Below are 7,531 nucleotides of genomic sequence, written 5' to 3'. Positions count from 1 at the left end.
GAAGAGTCTGTTTTTGAACGTCCTTTAACGGAGGAAAGAATCCCTGTTGCTCCGGTAGCGCCAGAAATGACAACTTTGAAAGCTTTGTTGAATCCAACTAGGACTACTCGTCACTCATGTATCAGGTTAGCTGAGACGGAATCAACTTATGAACTTAAACCTGGGACCTTACAGCTGCTCCCAATCTTTTTAGGAAAAAGAAATGAAAACCCCCATTTCCATGTTAGGGACTTTGAGGAAATTTGTGGTACCCTCAGGATTAGAAACCTAGATGATGATGCTTTGAAACTTAGGTTATTCCCCTTTTCCCTGAAAGATAAAGCTAAATCGTGGCTATATAGTTTGGCTTCCGGGTCAATCGAAACGTATGAACAACTTACATCTTCCTTTTTGAACAAGTTTTTCCCTAGGAACAAAACATCATCTATTAGGACGCAAATCTGCACGTTTTCTCAACAGGAGGGAGAAACTTTGTATATGTATTTGGAAAGGTTCAATGATTTATTAGCCCAATGTCCTCATCATGGTTTAGAGAAGGTTAGGTTAGTTCAGATCCTTTATGAGGGTTTAGATTATCCCACCACAACCACAGTAGAATCTATGTGTACTGGTGGATTTGAGAACCAAACAGTTGATGACGCGATGACATATTTGCATGAAGTCGCCGAAAAGACCCAACAATGGGAAAGTAGTAGGGGACCCCAGAAAACAATTCTTCTCGGCAGAGGAAAAGTTAATAGGGTGGAAGGAGGCTATGAATCAGATGCCAAAATTGCTTCTATAACAAAAAGATTAGAAGCTTTAGAAGTGGGTAACACTAGTGGTAGATTGGAGCCTTTTTGGGAAGGCCAGAATAATGAAGAGCAAGCCAATGCTTTATATAATAACACTAGGTTTGATAATCGTCAGAAGTTTGACCCATATTCAGAAACCTATAATCCTGGTTGGAGAAACCATCCGAACTTTTCATGGTCTAAGGGCCAGAGTCAGGGTCAGTCTAATAATTCTAATGCTCCCCCAGGTTTTGGCTTCACTAGGAATACATCAGGCCCAGAAAATAAAACGACTGGCTTAGAGGAATCTATTAAGATGTTAACAAAAACTAAGGAAATGTTAGCATAGAACCATGTTAGTTTTCAACAGGAAACCAAGCAGAATTTTCAAACTAATGCTCAGAGCCTTGCTAAGTTAGAACTTCAAGTCGGCCAAATAGCTAATACCTTAAGTGAGAGAGATAATGGTAGGTTCCTTAGTCAGACTAATCCCAATCTTAGAGGAGTTCATGAAGTAGGTACAAAACCATCGAATCAATTGAACGCTATTAGAACCCTTAGGAGTGGTAGAATAGTAGACAATCAGGTAACCATGCCCGATAGTGAACATATTGTAGTTCACCCCTCAGGACCACTAGCTAAGGAAACTGATAAAATTTCCGATGATGCTAACTCAGTTCCTGAGAGGTCTGATTATGTGCTTAGATCCCCATTTCCTCAGCTATTAGTACCAACAAAGAAGGAATCGAACTTTAATGACATATTGGAGGTTTTTAAGCAAGTTACCATAATCCTTCCTTTATTAGATGCAATTAGGCAAATTCCTGCTTATGCCAAGTTCCTTAAGGATATGTGTACGCGAAAGAGAAAAATTAGCATCCATAAGAAAGCCTTTTTAGCTAGTCTCGTAAGTTCAATTATTCAAAACACTACAACTCCAAAGTACAAAGACCCAGGTTCCCCTACCATTGCTTGTAGAATAGGTAAACGCCGGGTAGAAAAATCTTTACTTGACTTAGGAGCCAGTGTGAACCTACTTCCGTACCATGTGTACTTACAGCTAGGACTTGGTGAAATGAAACCTACTCAGTTAACACTGCAGTTAGCTGATAGGTCTGTTAAAATTCCTCGAGGTGTTATTGAGGATGTCCTTATTGAGGTCGACAATTTTATCTATCCAGTGGATTTCGTGGTCTTAGATACTCAACCTGTCCCAGACCCAGAGAACCAGATATATGTGATTTTAATTAGGTCGCCCGTTTTTAGGTACGTCGAATGCGATCATTAACTGTCGAAATGGTGTGATGAATTTATCTTTTGGTAATATGACTATAGAGATGAACATTTTTAATGTCAATAATCTACCTTATGAGTTAGATGACACATGTGTTGAAGAGGTGAACATGATAGAAGCCTTAGTTCAGAAGTCATTACCAAACATTTTATTTGAAGACCCATTAGAAAGTTGTCATCCCATTTTGGTTTAGATTTTGATGACGATAGCACTATTGAACAAGTGAATGCTCTATTATATTCTACCCCTGTGTTAGACACTGATAGATGGAAAGCTAGGTTCGAATCGTTACCAGTTTCTGAGACTACCCTAATTCCTTCTTTAGAAGAGCCCCCAAAGTTGGACCTTAAACCACTACCCGATACTCTACAGTATGTGTTTTTAGGCCCATCTGAGACTTTACCTGTGATTGTAGCTTCCAATTTGGATAGTGATCAGGAGAGTAGGCTAGTAATAGTACTTCAAGACAATAAGGAAGCTTTAGGGTGGACTATAGAAGACATTAAGGGTATAAGTACTACTGTGTGTATGCATCAGATTCATTTAGAGGAAGACTCCAAACCTTCTAGGGAGATGCAACGTCGACTGAACCCTAACATGAAAGAGGTAGTTCGAAAAGAGGTGCTTAAGTTGTTAGACGCGGGTATTATTTACCCAATTTCAGACAGTAAGTGGATCAGCCTTGCTCAGGTTGTCCCTAAGAAATCAGGTATCACTGTAGTCCAGAATGATAATAATGAATTAATCCCAACCCGAGTGACCACGGGATGGCGTGTGTGTATTGACTATAGGAAATTGAACAAGGTCACAAGGAAGGACCACTTTCCCCTTCCCTTCATCGAACAGATGCTAGAGAGATTAGCTGGACATAGTCACTACTGCTTTTTAGATGGCTACTCTGGATATAATCAGATCGTTATTGCCCCAGAAAACCAGGAGAAAACCACTTTTACCTGTCCCTTTGGTACCTTTGCGTATAGATGCATGCCTTTCGGGCTTTGTAATGCCCTTACGACTTTTCAGCGTTGCATGATGAGCATAGTTTCTGACATGGTAGAACGGTTTTAGAGGTCTTTATGGATGATTTTTCAGTATTTGGTTCATCTTTTGATGAGTGCTTGCATCATTTGACATTAATGTTGACTAGGTGTAAGGAAAATAATTTAGTGCTTAATTGGGAAAAATGCCATTTCATAGTTGAATCAGGAATTGTCTTAGGGCACATCGTTTCTTCAAAGGGTATAAAGGTAGACAAAGCCAAAATTGACCTTATTAAGACTCTACAGGTCCCAAAAACCGTAAAAGATATTAGGTTATTCTTAAGGCATGCAGGTTTTTACCGTCGATTCATTAAGGATTTTAGCTTGATTTCTAGACCTCTTTGCAATTTGCTTGCAAAAGATGTTAAGTTTGTCTTCGATGATGCTTGCTTAAAGGCTTTTGATAAGCTTAAAACTTTACTCACCACTACCCCGATAGTCCAGGAACCTAACTGGAACCTACCCTTTGAAATTATGTGTGATGCTTCAGATTATGCTATAGGCGTTGTGCTAGGTCAGCGAGAAAACAAATTACTCCATGTGATTTACTATGCTAGCAAAACTCTGAATGATGCCCAAATGAACTATACAACTACCGAGAAGAAATTGCTAGCCATCGTGTTTGCCTTGGATAAGTTTAGATCCTATTTATTAGGTTCTAAGATCGTAATCTATACTGATCATGGTGCTTTGAAATACCTTTTGTCTAAGAAGGATACCAAACCTAGATTGATTAGATGGTTCCTTTTTTTACAAGAATTTTGTCCAGACATTAGAGACAAAAAGGGTGTAGAGAATGTGGTAGCAGAACACTTGTCTAGGCTAGTTGTTAGTTCCCCTAATAATTCCCTTCCTATAAGGGATAGTTTTCCTGATGAACAATTGTTCTCTGTTTTCCAATCACCTTGGTATGCAAATATAGTGAATTATCTTGTTACTGGTCGAATGCCTCAACATTGGGGTAAGCAAGATCGTTCTAGGTTTTTAGCCGAGAATAAGCATTTCTTTTGGGACGATCCTTATCTTTTTAAGTATTGTCCGGACCAGATTATTAGGAGATGTGTATCTGAGAGTGACCAATCTAGTATTATCTCCTTTTGTCATGAACATGCATGTGGGGGTCATTTTAGTGCTAAGATGACTGCTGCTAAGATTTTGCAGTGTGGATTTTACTGGCCTTCGTTGTTTAAATATTTCCATAGTCATTGTGTTTCTTGTGAGCGTTGCCAGAAGTTAGGAACCATTTCCCGTAGAAATATGATGCCTTTGAACCCTATTTTAGTGTTTGAGGTCTTTTATGTGTGGGGCATTGATTTTATGGGTCCATTTCCTATTTCGTTTGGTTATTTTTACATACTTGTCATTGTAGACTATGTGTCTAAGTGGGTTGAGGCGGTTCCGTGTGAAATGAATGACTACAGGTTCGTAGTCTAGTTTTTGAAAGAGAATATACTTACACGTTTTGGTACGCCGCGAGCTATAATTAGTGATGGAGGTTCACACTTTTGTAATAGACCGTTTGCTCTTTTAATGAAGCAATACAATATTACCCATAAAGTAGCAACCCCATATGACCCTCAGACTAGTGGTCAGGTAGAGGTTTCCAATAGGGAAATTAAACGTATTCTAGAGAAAACAGTTAATCCAAATAGGAAAGACTGGTCGTCGAGGCTTACTGATGCCTTATGGGCTTACCGTACTGCGTTTAAGACACCCATTAGAATGTCACCTTATCGTTTAGTATTTGGCAAGGCATGTCACCTGCTTGTTGAGTTAGAGCATCGAGCCTATTGGGCGATTAAGAACTTAAACTTTTCAATTGACAAGGAAGGAGCTCAAAGAAAGCTCCAGCTCAATGAGTTGGACGAGATTCGTAGAGATCCATACGATAGTGCAAAGGAGTATAAGAAAAAAATGAAACTAGTGCATGATAGGAATATTTTACGAAAGTCATTTTCTCCAGGTCAAAAAGTTCTTATATATGACACTCGTTTGCATCTATTCCTCGAGAAGTTGCCCTCTCGATGGACCGGTCCTTTTGTGGTCCGTACTGTTTTTTCTCATGGCGCTGTTGAGATTGAGACACCAGATGGTAGTAGTTCTTCAAAGTTTAACAGTCAGCGATTGAAGCCCTTTATAGAGCCTTTTCCTACAGGTGATGTTGAAGAGGTCCCTCTAGAGGACCCTGTTTACCTTGATTGACCATCGAGGCGATTTTGTATGTTGTATATTATTTTTGTAGTTTTTTTGGTTACACTTCACCCAGGTACTATCTTTCCGACTTCTCTCTTTACTATTTCCTCATGTTACTTATATTTTTGGTACTGTTCTTTAATTAGAAACATTGAGGACAATGTTAGATTTAAGTTTGGAGGTGGGGTAAAACTTTTTGATTTTTTGTTACCTTTTCGTTGCAATAAATAAACTCCAGAGCCTAGAAATTTATCCTTATTAAGGATGGCACTACCCAATCTAAGTGGATGGAAGCATTTTGGTTGTAGGAGTTGAGGGACCAATTTGATTAGATGGATACATCTAAAGAGTCTATTCATGAAAGCATAGAGCTCAGGTGTTAGAAATAACATGGTAGTTTCGCCATGTCTCATTGAGTCCTTTTCACTTCTATTTTTATTTTTTTATTTTTAAAATATGTTTCTCTAAGTGATTAGGTGGGGCTCACGATTCAAGTTGTTACCATTGCTAGGGTGAAATAGAGTGATTGAGATAGCCATAAAAAAAAATAAGTTGAAAAAAAAAGAAAAAAAAAGAAAAAGAAATTGAGACCAGACCATCAGACCAACTGGAATAAATTCAATAAAGTCGACCACTGGAACCCTTGTATATGCCAGTTGTGTTGACCTAGAGTTAGGATTATCGACCACTGGTACCCTTGTATATGGCAGTGTGTTGATATTAGTCAGACCGGTATCTCAGTCCATTAGGATATGTTCATTATGGCAGTGGCCTTCAGACAGATATGAGAAACACCGTTCACCTTAGTCAACATCAAAACCATCTATGTTTTTCTATATCCATCTTCTTAATCTATCCATGTGATTTGTTTGATTCTGAGTATGGATGCGACTACCTGAGTAGAGCTATGTCACTTTATATGAATTTTAGTATGCTTGAGTGCGAACTCGTGTACAACAATTGGAATTTCGCATCAGGGTACTTCCTCCTGTAGTCAATAAGTATGCCAACCAAGGAGATTCTTTAGTGCCTTCCCAGGTTCTGTGTAGATAGCAAGGGTCTGGAGTATAAAGGTTTTGTAGGTATACCTCTGGTAAGCCCTCCGGAGACAACACTCCGCCACTAGAGACACCTAGGGGTTTAAAGGCTTATTGCATACGCTAAATGCAATCGACGATGCCTGCGACAGTGAGTTAGGATTTTATTTCTATTTTATTTTTGCTCGAGGACTAGCAAATAATAGGTTTGGGGTTATTTGATAGACACATTTTTGTGTCCGATTTGTCTCGATTCTATATATTGTTAGGGCTCATTTTTATACTTATTATGGTGTTTTATTTATTTGTAGTTATTTTTGGCCAATAAACATTTTTGGAAAAAATTGGCTCGAAAAGTTGTCGGAAAGCACCCGGAGGTCACTTTCTATTCGGACCCCCAGTTTGGATAAGGGGCACCCCAGGACACCCCTTAAGGAAGCTCCTAAAGGCACCCCTACTCTGGATAGGGGGCTCCCCCCATTTTCTTCATCGTTCAAACACAATTATGGCGGGAAACTATATTATTACCTGCGTGAATTTGGGAGCATCAGTTGGACGTGAAATAACGAGATCCAATGGCTGACTTTTGTTGGGATGCACTTTCTAGAGCATAACAGGGTCGGTATATGTGATTGGATCGAATGAATTGGGTTAGATCGACCGGGAGAAGGAAACAGAGGTGTTGTGGTCACGGGTTGCTGTTGGAATATTTTTTCGACAATTCAGGGAGATTAAAGGCTGGAAAAGCTTCCCCAACATTCGTAGTTATCTAATAAAGAGTTTGGAAGTATTGGGAGAGGTCAATACGCGTGAAGAGAGTTTAGCAGAAATAAAACTCCGAAACTTGCTGTGGAGATAAACCAAGATTTTGGGGGAGATTTAATCGAGCTGTGGCCTATAAAAGGAGAGGGGATAAGTTATATAAGAGGTACGAATCCTTTCAGAGAGCTTCAGAGATCGAGTTGCAGGAAAATACCTTATTCTGCTGCTGCTGCTGAAGAGGAAGAACACGAAGAACATTGAAGCACAAGCAACTGTCGCAGAAAACTATCGTTGTTTCACAGCATTACCTATGTGTCGTTCATCACAGATGTTGCATTAGGTCTTTAGCTACTATTTCTCCCTGTAACAGTGATTCTGTAACACCAGCAAACTGTTGCGAATCGTCTGTATTATCACTTTTCATCTTTTTAA

The 7,531-nt window shown here is 39.3% G+C and overlaps 1 pseudogene; it reads right to left on the bottom strand.

The window, feature by feature from the left end:
- Positions 1-430: 430 nt before the first annotated feature.
- LOC113341676 lies at positions 431-530 on the bottom strand (annotated as a pseudogene).
- Between the last annotated feature and the right edge of the window lie 7,001 nt (positions 531-7,531).

The sequence above is a fragment of the Papaver somniferum genome, unplaced genomic scaffold (genome assembly GCF_003573695.1).
Source record: "Papaver somniferum cultivar HN1 unplaced genomic scaffold, ASM357369v1 unplaced-scaffold_30, whole genome shotgun sequence".
In the NCBI taxonomy this organism is placed as follows: Eukaryota; Viridiplantae; Streptophyta; class Magnoliopsida; order Ranunculales; family Papaveraceae; genus Papaver; species Papaver somniferum.
This window is presented reverse-complemented; position numbering and strand designations above follow the sequence as displayed.